Here is a 12,427-nt window from a genome sequence, read left to right on the forward strand (position 1 = left end):
TCCAATGTCATTGGTAGCAATGGGAATGAGATGATAGTGTAATTAAAGGAAGGAAAAACACATGAAGAAAAAGAACCCTTTATGCAGGGGCGTATCTACTCCTTAGCCAGGATGACACTAGGCAGGGATGCTGGCCGAGGTGGGGGCCCTACCTTTTGCTTCCACCTGTGACTTCAAATAAACTACAGCTCCCAGCATCACTTGAGAGTTGGGAGCTCCCAGCAGCAAGGGCTACAAAGAGATTTAGGGCTTCATTTACCATACTATATCTGTTGCTGTATTCCCAACATCACCCTTTTTAGGGGATTACCACAAATATAAGTCCCACCACATGTACAAAGGAGGAACTGCAGCAGGTTTCTCTAATACCTGCTGTGATCCCTCCATTGCTGCATGCAGCCACATCACCTACAGGTTCCTATGGGAGGGGTGCAATGTTGCCTGGTTTACCAATATTCGCAGCTATGGTCATCTGAGAATGGCGGTAGCCCATTGTAGCCTATGGGCTACTCTATAGAATGCTGGCCAGGCAGAGGGTTCCCCAGAAGTACCACTGTGCCAGAGAATACAGCATTGCTCCCACTCCCACTGTATGAAACATTGCAGCAGATATTTGAGTGATAACATCTCTCCCTCCCCTTCTCTCCACAAATGCTGAGACTATATACAGCAGCGGCTCCCAAACTGGGATACTTGTACCCCTGGGTGTACACTGCAGGCAGGTTGGAGGTACTTGAAAATAATATTGGGAATGGCAGAAGAAGAAAAAGTCTCCCGATGGCAGAAGAAGTCTCCCGTTGCCCTGGAGACAAACCATGTTGCATCACTTCTGGTTCCGTCTGCAGCATCATCAGCGTCCTCTTGCTTTTGCCCATCCAGCAATCCACAGGGAGCTACCCTCTCTGCTCTCACAAATCAGGGATCCTCCGCCCCGCATTGACACAGTTGGAAAAAGCAGCGGCATTAATCCTACAGGCATTAGCGGGAACCCCGGAGACAGTACACAGCCAGCGGACAGACAGAGGGTCCTGAGTCCTGACCACACACACTACTACTCGGCTACTCCTTAATATAAGGACATGCAAACTGCTCACTTCCAATCCTCTAGTAGGTACTGTGGATATATCAAATTGAAAGGAGGGGTACTTATAAATAAAAAGTCTAATCAAGGGGTACACGAGAAAAAACAGGTTGGGAACCACAGCATGGTACAGGGGGTTTCATCATTCCAATGCTGGATGCATGTCCATTTAAATTGCTGAGTCTCTAGGGATTTATCCCTAGTCACTAACATTGTGGGTGCCCAATTTGCAGTGTGAGCACTCATATACTGTACCTAATTAACAGGTCTGCAGTCCCAATTCTTGTGGATAGGAGGAACTCTTACATGCTGTATAGCCTTATACAGTATATTGAAATAGGTCACATTCCAAATTGTGTTATATACCTGCCATTCTTACTATGCATATTGTGTCAAGGATCACAAATACAGCGTCTCAGATGACAACTTTGTTGTTTATTCTTAACAGCAGGTTACAGCATAGTTGGTATTACAGGCAGTAGCATACAGGCTCTCTCAGCATAGCAGACTCTTAAAAGGCTCCAATGGTCCCTATACTATAACAGCCCTGGCCTATCACTCGGGTAGATATTCCACTATCAAGAGCAAGAATACTCTGCCCTGGAAACCCTTATATCAGGAAATCCCAGGTGCTGCTGATTACACCTGGGATTGTGCTACTTCTACCAAAACCTGGTCTGAATCCTGCACATTACTATCATGTGGGGGAACGCTGACCCTGCCACAATATGCATGACTTAATAACTGAATATGACCACATAGGATTGAAATATGCATATAACTGTTGAAGTTGCCTTCATTATCCAAAAGTGATAAATGCATGGTGAAACAACGGAAGCTTTGTTGACTTGTCATGTTTATGAAGGTTTTGGGATGGTGAGAAGGACATCACCAAGGGCTCAGACGTCAGTAGATCTGTGTATAATAGGCATATAAATATTATTGGTGGCCACAAGAACCAATAACCCCACCTAAGGAAAAAGTATACTCTGAGAATAAGAGAGGACCAACAGCAGAGCCTTGGGGGGACACCAACCGGTGAGGGCAGTTTCTATAGAGTGGAACTAAACAAAAGTAATAAGCTGTGTGCAGACACTACTCTTGAGTTTAATGGTAAATGCGAGTAAGATGGGAGACAGTGTCAGGTTGAAGGTGGCCTTTTTAAAATGGGAGAGACAAGATTATGCTTGATTGAAGATGGGACAGTGCCTGATGAGAGAGAAATATTGAAAAGATTGGCAAAATATTAAAAGGCAACAGGAGACAGGGAGCTGAAGTAGTTAAGAGCGGCTAAGAGCAAAAGGAGATGTGGAAGTGGTATCCAATGAGGGCCATGACTCCATCTCCATAAGCCTGAGTAGGTGTCAAGGTGGAGGGGGAAGATAGGGAGAGGTTGGAAGGAAGCCTGGATGAGATGGGACAGGGTGGAGCAAATGGGTTATGGTGGTAGTGATGTTCTGATTGATGGTTTCAATTTTGTATTTGTAAGTCGCAAAATTAATGGCGGAGGCTGAAGTGTAGAGGTAAGGAGAGGATGTAAAAGAGGGAGTTGAAGGTAGCTGAGGCAACATGGGTTGGAGGAGATATGGGTCTCCTGCTGGGCCAGATACCTATATGGATATCTGCAAATATAAATTCATGAGAATCCCCCATGCAATATAACCAGGCAATATAACCATTTATCCTATATGTACTCTGTCTGTTCTAGTCAATCACTGTGCGATCTGCATTTTTTTGTCCACTTTTGAGCCCACAGCCAACTTGTCATATCGTAACACCATAGCTCTACTCCCCTCTGTCTTTGCTTGATATTGCATGATATGGACCTGATTCTGAGTCCTCTTTGGCTGCAGATGCTTAAGCAAATAGCAAGTAACTACACATGCGTCTCAGAAAGCAAAGCAGGCTCAACACCATGAATATTTCTGCATATGCACCTTCCCTGATGCACACAGCCAGGCTACTTTTCTCTTCGAAATAGACATTTCTGGGTGTTAACTGTATGGCTGTCTGTCTTTAAGTATACCCTGGAGATTCAATTAGTGGAAGTGCCTTGCGAGTGTTGTGGGAGTGTAGCCACTTCTGTGCTACTAGAAGAAGAGACACCTTTTTCTGATTCACGTGTCTCACATGACTCTGATCAAGAAGACTAATTTTAAACACCCTGACCCTTCTCATGACGCCATTGAAATACTCATTAGTTCTATCAGCTAGATTTTGGGGAATCTGATTCCTTCAAGTCTACATTTTCTCTTTTCTAGACTGGATCCATGAAGCCCTGATTGTTCCCCATCACAGCACTTTATGCATCTACCCCTTGGTTCTTTATAATCAACTATTTTCTATTAGTACAGTATATCTCTTACTTTTCACTTCATTTATCCTTGTCCCTTCTATTTGTCCTCATATGCTTATTTTTACCCTTTTTTCTAAAACACGCTGGTCTTGATCTTCCACATTAGCAACCAGGCTTCTATACCAGTGGCGTAACTATAGCCATGCCGTGGCGGGGAGGCGCAGAGAAAGTGTGGGCGCCGGGGGGTCTGCGGGTCTATAGTCACCCGCTGCCATCTGCCATGACCTGCCGCCATCTGCCAAGACCTGCCGCCGGCTCATCTGTTTGTGGTCACGGACTCCCGGCTCTCCCGGCTCCCTCCTGCTGCTTAGGAAAAGAGACACTCAGAAAATGGCTGCCCCCATACTGCAGACCATTTTGGTGGATGCTAGAGGAGGCGGCGGCCTCCTCTAGCATCCTTAAAAATTTCTGCTGTATGGGGGTACCCATTTTGTGAGTGTCCCTTTTCATTAACAGCAGGAGCCAGGAGAGCCGGGACGGTACCGCAGACAAGACCAGCGGCGGACGCGGGAGGGGTTAGGCGTGGGGTGGGGGGTAAGGTGGGGTAAGGTGTGGGGGGGTTAATTGTACTTGGGGAAAATTAATAGTTACGCCACTGTTCTATACTGTACCTTTGTCAGACATGACCAATTTTATAAGAAAGTTATTATTATACAAAGGCACATACTCATTCTTCTAGACACAGTACATCATTCAGCCATTTGAGTCAGTGAAGCGATGAGGTCTGTGACTGCACTGGCCTTACTGTGACTTGTAGCGGAAGTCCTACCTGTCATTCATGGACACTACGGGCAGTCCCATTGGGAGGTGTTTCCTTTCTCTGAGACTGCCAGACCATTTTGTGATAAGCAGAAAGCATGCTTATTGTAGGCTTCTATGGGCTCAGGCACCTGCCAGATCCACTGCACAGGTGTCTGCATCCAATGCTGGCAGCTTTCTCCTCTGAGGGCACGGGGGTAGCTGCAGTCTCCCTGCTAAAAGTAAGTAGGAGCCACTGCCGGGGTGCAATAAGACACCCCTCATCTTATTGTGACATGCTTCTTATCAAATACTTAAGCTAGCTTAACCCTAAGAAATAAAGACACAGACACTAAATAATCACACAGACAATAAATTACCACACAACAGTATTTAATGATTTGGGGCCAGATTCTCTTAGCTTCAAAAGTGATAAAATCCAGAGCGATAAACAGCCATCCAATCAGCTTCTACCTGCCATGTCACAGGCTGTGTTTGAAAAATGTCAGGCAGGAGCTGATTGGCTTGCTGTTTATCACTCTCTATTTTATCACTTTTTGAAGCTTAGAGCATCTGGCCCTATGTGACCTGTTTAAATAAGCATGGGAAGATGGCAAGTAAAAACAGCTACCAAACGCCAGCCCAGTCAACTTGATATTAGACAATAACTGAGGAGGGGCTCACCACCGCCACATACTGCATAATCTGCATTGCTTTACTCTGGCAGAGCAATGGACACTCCCACATGGGAATGCCCTTTGTCCACCCGCAAGGGAAGGCCACACCTGCCATCCATCCAAAAGGGTGTGCCCCACAATGACCACTTATGCCCTGTTTTGATCGCTGGCTGGTAGCGACCTTCCACCCATCTGGCTTTAAATAGCTGACTATAAAATTGAATCAATTGAAAATGAACAAAATAAAGGTGGATGGGAGGGCTTCCACAAGATAGCAAGAGAAGGGGGGGTCACAGTATACCCCCATACTGAATACACCCAACACTTCCTGAATATTCTTGTCACCTGATTAAGGAGGCCAAACCCCCTATGACTGACACTAGCATTTTACACTGCTTCTACAAAGGGTCACAAAAGTATAGGGCTCATGTGGCGTCATGTCTATTTGACGCTCAGCCAGTTTAAAAGCAAATGTTCACTAATTATATATAAAGCTATCAAATGGTATTCCGTTACTGTTATAAATGTTCAGAAAGGAGCAGTGATAATGAAATCATCATTATTTATCTTTTGTGTATGCATTTTTGTACTGTATGTGACAATGCCTAAATAACCCAAAATAAAATGTCATAGCTTGTCATATATTAATAGACTTCCATATTTACATTAATATGCATTATTTGCAGCTGTTGTAATGAGTGGAATTTATCCTTTTCCCAAATGGTTTTGACCTGTGGGTGCTTGACTTGTGCTGCCACTAACTATGATGAACAGGAACATCCCATATCAACAAACATAGCAGATTTGTTTTTCTGTTGCTATGTTTTCCTGCAGCCTGTTTATGTGTCTTATCTAGTCCTGGCTGCTCTCACTTCTATCTATGGTTTGAAACTTGTTAATCAGCCTTTTTGTTGTATAAAGTGCATCCATTGTAACATGTTCTGCCAAATAGCTCTATCTCAGTGTTTAAGAACATCTACAATACCGAAGACTTTCAGCTAATTATTTTTTTGCAAAACTGTACGTACATATTAATGCCATATAAAGGAATGTTTACAAATTATTTATAAAATAAAAAAATTAACGTAATAGAAGAGCTATAATAGACGTTTAATTAAAACAGTTTTCATTAAAATAACAGAATTACTATGTCTTAAGGCCCATACACAGTAGAAGATCCTGCCGCTGCTGATATTGGTGGCGGCAGCGACCCGGCAGGGGGGCAGGCATCGGCAAGTGCATACACACTTGTCAATACCACCTGTGAAGGGGAAGACAGTAGCATCACCGTCATTAACGAGGTCTCCCCCATCTGAACATGTTTGGACGAGGGAGCGGTTGAATGATGTACAGCTTACACACTAGGTGATATTGTTTACAATATCGCTCAGCGAGCCCTTTGTGAGTGATATTATGACCAATATCGTCTAGTGTGTATGGGCCTTTATACTGTAGCAATACAATTTACATAGAATTTGACGTAGAAACATAGAATTCGACGGCAGATAAGAACCACTTGGCCCATCTAGTCTGCCCCTTTTCAGTAGGATCAAAAGACTAGCAATGTGATTAAATAAGAAACTATATTGGTAAATCAGGGAATAAAGAGAGCATTGAAATTCATAAAATGAAAATATAAGGAATGTATTTACAAGAAATTGGAATAAGGTTAGCAAAGTTTGTAGCCCACAAAAAGGAAAGAAAAACTAAACTGAAAATATTGACACACTAAAGCCCCATTCACATTAGGGAATGTTGTAATAAATTTCTCTCCGAAAGGGCTTTCTGACCTATATCTTTTATAATATCCTCCTGCGCATCATTAACACCCCCTCCTGAAGGCTGTACATCCGCATGTTCAGTGGGTCCTGGTGATGTGAATGAACGTTTACCAATATCATTCAGTGGGTACACCAAATATTAGCGACTCACGGCTGATATGGTCAACTATTTTGGCCACGGCCAGCATTGCGTAGTGTGTATGGGCCTTAAGGGTCAGATTCAATTAACCAATAAGCCTGTGGGCTGTACTTAACATGGATTTCTGTTTGAATCTGATTGCTTTTATAGTGGGTGCCAAAACCTTAATGGTTAACCTGCTGTATAGCTGTTACCATTATGCAGTTTAGTTTAGCCTAGGGGCGCAATAATCTGGGGGGGCCACTCTTACACAAAATTAAGAATGACTATGAGGGGTTATTTACTAAGATGGGAGGTCTATTGAAAATGGGACGTTGCCCATAGCAACCAATCAGAATCTACTTCTTATTTATTTAGTACCTTCTAGAACAGGGGTGTCAAACACAAGGCCCGCGGGCCAAATCCAGCCCACCAGACCTCTTCATGTGGCCCGCGCAGCCGCCGCCAGCCTTCACCTTTTATTCTCAATTTTTTTTTTAAACAAGAAAGCCGCCTCTTCAGCGCATGTGCGGCAGCCTACAAGCCAGAGAACATCTGCCCTCTAGCGCAGTGCCGCCGGTCGTCAACCCCTCCTCCGCTCCCACCTGCTGTATAGGAGCCAGAGAGAGGAAAGAGCAGGTCCGTCGTGGTGAATGGTGCTGCTGCTGCTGTGCGCTCCAGGTCACTTACTGCTGAGTGTGCACTGCACAGTGACCGGGAGCACGCTGCCCCCACTCCTGGATAGATAGTGCGAGGAGCGCTACTCACAGGAGGGAGGAGGAAATGCGTCTGTGTGAGAGCGCAGCTGTGTCCTTGGTGGTGGAGCAGCTCAGACTGGAGTGGACGCATCAGAGCGGGTAAGTATCAAACTCTCTGCCTATGTGTGTGTGTGTGTGCACTGGCACATTGCAGCCCATCATTAATTGCTGTGTCCCATGATAATAAGCAGGACATATGCCCTAAGACTGAGTGCTGCCCCCCTGTGCAGGCAGTGTGTGCAATGCACTGCCGTTCACAGCAATAGCAGGAGGGAAATGCTACTGCTGAGTATACAATAATTGAATGCAGTGACAATAATTTATGATAATAAAGAGTGGACACATAGTCCTACAGATACAACCGGCCCTTTGAGGGTGACCAAACTGCTGATGCGGCCCCCGATGAATTTGAGTTTGACATAATAGAATATGATTGGTTGCCCATAGCCAGAGGCTTATTTAGACCTCATGGGGCCGTAGCACTATATTTTTGCTGCTGATTGCAGGCAACCTTAATACAGTAACTTGGCGCATGCACAGTCTATCTATAAGTACTCAGTTGCATAAACATCGGCATGTCGTATGAATCAGGCTCTAGATCTTTTAGTAGAAGGCTTAACACTATAGATTGTAAGCTTGCAGCAGGGCCCTCCTACCTCCAAGTCTGTCTGTTGTTACCCAGTTTGTTTTATCACTGTCTACTATTGTAAAGCGCAACGGAATCTACTGCTCTATATAAGAAACTATAAATAAATAAATAAACACCTGTATCCCATTAAAAGTAAATCTCCTGCATACAGTGGATGAAACCCCTTTTGGAGTGTAGGCAGGTCCATGTGATGTCATAACATCATGGGGTAGTCATGCAATGCCCCTGGGAATGTTATGGATGGGCAGGATATCTTTATGGCGGCCCCCCTGGAACCTGCTTGGGCCCCCTGTCGGCCACCTAGGTTGCCTTGTGGAAACACCCTATCTTCAACAGAACTCTCATCTTAGTAAATAAACCCCTAAGAGAAACATCCTTTCTGAATTTAATGCAAATGTCAGGTGTTGAACTTCTAAGACTGCACCTCCATGTGTTCCCCTGAGGTTCTGGAAAGTCGGTATTGGTGTGTGGGTGGTGCTGGAAGCACTAAGCTGAAGGTTTGCTTTAGGTGACAATAAACCTTGCGTGGGCCCTGCGAGCAGGGGTACATCTCATTAGTGTAATGGATGCATGGTGCACCTGATTATGGAGCTAAAAGACGCCTATTTACTGATGAAATATGCTCTGTGCATGTACATTTTTTCTGGTTTGTAAATAAACTATACCAGTTTTAAAGAAAGTCACCTTTTCAGCGCAAATGCATAACAAACAAATTGCATAATGCACATAGGAATCTAAAATAATAGTTGTGCCCAAATGTGTTTGCATTTAGTTAGATAAACCCTGTTGCAATAAATCAACCTATGCTTTCAGCTGTCCGAAGCCTTGCTACACAGTCACCCAACTGACAAGTGTCCACGTGATGCCAATAATTCTTCCTGAATCCTGTAACTTGATTAGTCTCTGAAAGCTTTCCAGGAAAAAACTCCAACATCACTATGAATCATTTTCATTCCAATTGGGGCTGTGATTCCCTTCTGTTTGTTCTACCTCATTTCTTGTATTTTTTATTTACCCAACCTCCACAAATTAATCACAGCGCATAGTACCTCAGAGAATAAATGTTTTCAAGCAAAGTATAATACTGTCATTCGGTTATAAATACTGAAAATGAGAGACATTACAGGTCTATTATGTTTTAAGACCAAGGATAACATATTGGGAGCCACAGGTTTTAAATCTAAGAACAACACTAACATGATTTTCAGTTTAGCTCCCTGGCAGGCATCCCTGTGTTTATTTGTGGACTTCGGTTAACGGATCACATGCCATGTTTGTTCCACTGTGGAATACTAACACTCTCCACTTTGTTTTTGCTTTGTTTAGTAAAGAAAAAAAGAGAAAAAAATAACTGCAATGCTCCCAGGCGGAAGAGTTGTAGTAAACTGATAACGGCGGTTGTATCCAGCGTAGTATTTACAACAATACATATGATATAAGGTGCAATGTATAATCTTACTTTGTTTGCTCCTACAACTTTTGTAGTTGTCATAGACAGCATTAGAATCCCATTTACTACAGACAGTATTAGTGACCACCATTTAATAAAGGCAGCATTAGAACCCAATATACTACAGACACCACATAATCGTATATGTTCGACAGATTTACGATGTCTATATTGACCATGTTATGGTCGGACCCATCTAGTTAGACTCCTAAAGATAGTCGACCACGTCTAGATCAACAGTAACGGAAGTTAGACACCGGCATTAGACTGAAGGTAGCATGGTCGACATGAGATTTTCATGTTTTTTTTGTGGTGCCGAAATTACAGGTTGGTCCGCAGGCAAAAGCCGACCGCCGAGCGGATGTAGCTGGAGCTGCACCCGATACAACTTCCATCAGCTGCCGAAGGAACTCTGGGCCTTATTTTGGTTCATTCTTTCTGACAAAATCCTTCTTAGATGGGCAAAACCATGTGCACTGCAGGTGGGGCAGGTGTTACTTGTGCAGAGAGAATTAGATTTGGGTGGGGTTTTACTTCAAAGTGAGATCTATATTGCAGTGTAAAAATAAAGCAGTCAGTATTTTCCCTGCACAGAAACAAAATTACTCACCCAAATCTAATTCTCTCTGCACATGTTACATCTGCCCCCCCTGCAGTGCACATGGTTTTGTCCATCTAAGAAGGATTTTGTCAGAAAGAATGAACCAAAATAAGGCCCTCTATCCATATAACTTCCAGAGAGGTATTGCCACTGTTTGCATAAAACTACTGAGGATTACTCATTAAGTGATTAAATGCGGGCTAAGTACTGAATAATCAGTGCATGTACTTTTCTCCTAACTATGGCCCTTATTCTGATCGATGCGGATATTCCCGCTTGCGTACGGGCCGCCGATGTTTATCTTCTGCGCATGTGCAGAGGTCACTCTGCGCATGTGCAGGCGATTTCGCCGCAAGGATTCTCTATACGCCGCACAGGGGGCGTAGAGGGGCGTGAGGGGCTACTTATCCTCATTACCCTATGCATACGCCCCGCGTTTCATGGGCGTTCCCATGCAAACGCGGGGCGTATGCATGGTATTGAGGCCGTGACGCGTGGGTACGGGGCGGGCATCTGACATCGCCGGATGTCAGCTGCCCGCCCCCATACAAGATTTCACACGGACAAGTGTCCGTGTGGTCTTGTGTTGCGGGACCTGGTGGAGCGTGCGGCCCTGCATTCGATGTTCGGCGACCATCGAATGCAGGGGCTGCTCCCACCATGGAGGAGGCGTATCCCCGTCCAATTTCATGCGGATCGCCACATATCCGCGTACGGACGGCCGTGGCGATCCGTATGGAAGGCGGGGATTCGCCTGCACGGTCGGAGCCGCATATGCGGCTCCGGCCGCACCAACCAGAATAAGGGCCTATGAGATCTAAAGGAACTGCCCAGTTACAATTACTCTGTTTTATAAAAATCTGAGTAACACGGAGAACTTTTATTACTGTATCTAATTTAGAGACTTCTCTAATAAAGTTTCCCTTTGAAGGTGTGGTACCACTCCGGAGTTGGTCTAGCTAAGTAATATTACTTGATAGTATATTTACCTATTGAGGAGCTGATATTTTGCAATTATAATTCATATATGAATTTTTATGTATCGTTTTTATGTGTATATTTTTAAGAAATTCAATCTTAGAAAATGAATTTGTAAATTTATATATCATTTTCCCAGATGTCTGGCGCTCTCTTTCATATATGTGTATATATATATATATATATATATATATATATATATATATATATATATACACTCTTATGAGATAAATTGTCTTGGATATCTAATTGTATGTTATTCTTTAGCACTAGTAACCCTTTTAGTTTGCCTGCAGAATTAATAGATCAGGTCACTGGTCACTAGCAGAACTGAACCAGGCCAAACAAGGTTACTGCTCTGGAACAGATTATTTAGACAATTTACTGATTCATGAAGACGGGATTCAGGAAAGTGGTAACAAAAATTTCTTTCATCCACTTGTACTACTATTTCAAACCTTGTTCCAATAAAATCCCTCTCCCTGATGAAAACAATAATTGGCTGAAACATTGGCATTACAATTGACCACAGTAATTTTTTACATGTTGACTGAGTGATACCAGGTGTACATCATACTGTATGAAAAGCTTAAAACCATAAGTACCATTGCTTTATTATATGTACAGTATACTGTGTAAGCCTCATTCTGATTTGTACACTAATGCTGCTGCAAATGTCATCGTGGACGCCAAGTGCTCAAATATGCAAATGTAGTAATGGCTCCTGTTAGCGTAACATTGGCCCACTATCAATCCAGTAATACAAATGCCATTCTTTTAATGTATTCTAACTGGCTCATTTGAAAACTTCAATCTTCTAAATGATTTCATGAGTAAATGTGTCACTCTCTTCAGAAGGCATAGTTCAAGAGGATAAATATAGTATTTGGCAATAGAACATACACATAAGGTCAACAGGAAACAGATTACATTTTATTGGGCCACACGGCTTGTAATGGTAACAGGAATTTGTCAGTAGAATACGAAATTAGAAAAATAACTTAGTCACTGCTGGGAAATATAATACTAAGATACTGGTTCTTAAATATTTAAAAACTAAAGGTGCATACACACGGTGAGATTTGAGCTTCCGATTTTATACAGTATAGTCAAAATTGGATGAAAAGTTAGCACAAATGCCACAGTCTATATGTAGCTTACAATGCCAAGTCTCACCCCTGTGGGATTGGTATTGCATGAAAAAATAGACTATGCAGGCAAGGCAATTTTGGCTATATTG

The sequence above is a fragment of the Crinia signifera genome, chromosome 1, assembly GCF_055691185.1.
Source record: "Crinia signifera chromosome 1, ASM5569118v1, whole genome shotgun sequence".
NCBI lineage: Eukaryota > Metazoa > Chordata > Amphibia > Anura > Myobatrachidae > Crinia > Crinia signifera.